Below are 3,402 nucleotides of genomic sequence, written 5' to 3'. Positions count from 1 at the left end.
GTCATTGTCCCAGTAGATCCAGTGCGCCCCTGCGGTGTCTCCCGCGCTCTGGGCGAGGGCTTGCTGTCGGAGTCCCTCGAGGGAGGGACAGGTCTTGACGCCACTGAGCCAGGTCTGGAAGGTCCTGGGGCTGAGCGAGCCCCTCCTGGGCTTGTTCTGGGGGGTCAGTATGGACGGTGTCTCCCTCTGGAGTGATCGGGGGAGGAGGTGCTGGCCATTCGGGTTCTTCGGGTCTGGGGATGGCACGGGCGGCCATGGACCGGGTTGTTACGCACGCCCAGTCCGGGAGGCCCAACATCCCCAGGTGTTCTCTCCTTTCAACGGCCGCCCACGGGGAACTCTCGAGGTCGTTCCCCAGGAGGAAGTCCACGGGGGCATCGTCGCGGACAGTCAATTTTAGCATTTTAGACACTCCTCCCCATTCAAAGGGGACACAGGCCATCCGACACAGGCTCTCAGAGTTGTCGGCCGATCGGACGGGGCAAAGGACGTTTGGCAGGATCTGTTCTGGGGTCACCAGGTGACAGCGGACGGCCGTCACGCTGGCCCCTGTGTCACGCAGGGCTTCGGCCTTGCGTCTATTTATGTTCACCCACTGGCTGTATTTTCTGGTGTTCGCGGGTAGGGGGACCCGCGGGATCATGTCTCTTCCCCCTAGGCAAGCCAAGACCATGGCGGCAGGTTCCCACTCGGGCTGCTCTTGCTCGTATTCTTCATGTTCTTCGGAAGTTTGTTCTTCTCCTAGGGCGGCGGCCGCGACCTGGCGGGGCCCGGGAGTCTGGTTCTTTGGGCAGTTCGGGTCGCTGGCATAGTGGCCAACCCGCTGGCACAGATGGCAAGTGACATTGGCTCGGAACCCTGGGCGCATCGGAGGGTTCCCCGCCCAGCCGGGGGCGGGTTGTTGGTGGCGGGAGCTGCCGGGACGGCATCTCTGTGGGCCTCCTCCTCCTCGGGGACGATGGTGAGCTTGGTTGTTTCAGTTCTGCTCGTTTGGCCCACTCCGGGCCATTCGGGTGCTCTCCCAACGGTCAGCCTCAGTGGCGAGCTGCCGAGGGTCAGTCAATTTACTGTCGAGGAGGTGCTGCCTGAGCTCGACGAAGCAGTTGTTGGAGAGGTGCTCCCATACAATGAGGTTGAAGAGTTGCTCGTAGGTGGTTACGCGGCTCCCCTTGATCCATCCCTCGAAGGCTCGGCTGAAATAGTTCACATATTCCACCCAAGTTGTACCCGGGATCCGGGTGCAGTCGCGGAATCTCTGGCGGTACATCTCGGGCGTGAGCCCATATCGAGTGAGGAGAGCGGCCTTCATGTGATCATAGGACGTCATCTGATGGTCCGGGAGCTGTAGCAGGGCATCGCAGCCTTCATTGACGAACCTCCCCCATAGGCCGGCTCCCCAGTCACTTCGATCGATCCGGTGGGAGGTCATGGCGATCTCATAGGCCTTGAACCACTGTTGTATGTCGTCGTTCCTATAATATTCTCGGACGACATCTTTAGGGATGTGGACTTTTGGTTCTGTAGCGCCCGGGGTGCGCGGTTGCTCGGGCACCCCTAGTTCTTTGTTTTGTTTTCGCAGTTCGATTTCAGCTAGCTTGCGCTCGTGTTCGTATGCCAGTCTTTTCTCTTCGAGTTCTCTTTGTCTTTGCTTTTCTTCCCGCTCTTCTCAAAGCCGTAAGTGTTCTAAGTTCAGTTTTTGTTCCGCTAGTTTCAGCTCTCCATCCAACTTGAGCCGTACCAACTCTAATTCGTGGAGTCTGTTTTTTTCTCGTTCTTGGATCTCTTCCGGGAGAGACCCGCTCTCCTTTCTTCGGGAGAAGTGGTGTTTGTCTCTGGCGCTTCGACGTCTTGGTCCCGGGGTCTGACGGCACCGGTTTCTGCCCAAGATTCTAGGGCGTGTTTGAAGTCGTCTTTCGTGCTCAGACCGGTGGTAGCAATGCCTAGTTCTATGCAAAATTGTTTTAGCTCTCGATGGCTGTACTCTTCTAATTTCTCCATCTGGAATTTCTCTGTGGGTCCGCTCTCTTTGGTTGACATTGTGGTTTAGTCGTGGGGTGAGTTACTCTCTGTACGGTACGCGTTGGTTCGGATCGCGCCGCTGGCCACCAATGTTAGACGGGACCTGGAGGGTCGGCCGAGGATAGGGGGAGAGGTCTCCGGGGAGAGCCGTCTCCAGCGATCGTACAGACAAGTAACTTCCCCCCCACAGATGGACACCACACAAAGATAAGGTTTAACGTTCTTTATAAGCAAATCTTGAAGTACGGTAGTATGGTACAAGGAGGTCTGGACACAGGGGTCCCCTCGATTCTAGTCTCTTGGGAGGACAAGGGGGTAGCGGGACAGTCTTGTTACCAAACTGGTAGTGGATGAAATGATGGTTAGCTCACAATCCTCGAGCTCGGCGTTCTAGGAGGTCGGGCCGCGGCAGCGCCAGCAGGTCCCGAGATCGTAGATGGTAACGGGCCGCGGCAGCGCCAGCAAGTCCCGACGAAGATGGTGGTTGCAACGGGCCGCGCCAGCGCAAGCAGGTCCCGACGAGGATGAAGGTTGCAAGTGGCCGCAGCAGCGCCAGCACGTCCCGACGAGGATGAAGGTTGCAGAAGGCCGCGGCAGCGCCAGCAGGCAGGACGACAGTTCACAAGGCAGGGCTGCGGCAGCGCCAGCAGTCCGTCAAGGATGAGTTCTTCTAGGTGTCTCTCGACTCCAGGATACAACTGCCTTCCTGCTCTGGAGCTGCCCCAGTTATAGGTCTGGCGCCCTTTGATGTCCGGACCCTCGCACTTGGAGGTCGGGAGGTCCGGGATGAGGGAGTCCAGACACCCAGCAGGGGGGTGGAGCCAGCGCCCGGGGAGGCTGGGGGCGATCGGCACCTGGCGGGGGAGAGCCATCGACACTCCTCTCTCCCATTGACCTGCCAAGTGGTCCGTTCACCTCCTGGGTGGATGGTGGTGCCGGGATGTCGGGGCCTGGCCAGGCCCAGGGTTAGGGTCAAGCTGAGGCCACGCGGCCTCGTGGTGCAGTGTCCAAGATGGCGGCTGGGCCCGGGCAATGGTGCTGGCGGTGGCCCGGGCCAGTGATACAGAGATGTTCGGGGGCAGGCGTCCCGTGTGGGACGGGTCACGGGTGACTTCTGTGGGTAGCTTCTGGAGGGTCGGTGCCCTGGCTCTGTCATGCGGGGAGGGAGCGAGCCCGTTTCTGGGGCCTGTCCAACACCACTGCATATACATGTGAACACATATGTGCTTACTTCAGAATGCATGCCTCTCTCTACGTGTGTTGTCCTTGCATGATGCAAGTTGCCAGGAAGCAGTTCAAGTCCTTACATGGAATAAAGCCACGCTCAGGGGGATTTGCCCTGCCTTGCATGGCTTTGTAAAAATAAAGTAACACAACACATCG

This window comes from Lissotriton vulgaris, chromosome 4_1, assembly GCF_964263255.1.
Source record: "Lissotriton vulgaris chromosome 4_1, aLisVul1.2, whole genome shotgun sequence".
Taxonomy (NCBI): domain Eukaryota; kingdom Metazoa; phylum Chordata; class Amphibia; order Caudata; family Salamandridae; genus Lissotriton; species Lissotriton vulgaris.
The sequence above is the reverse complement of the archived record's forward strand: the minus strand, read 5'-3'. Positions refer to the sequence as shown.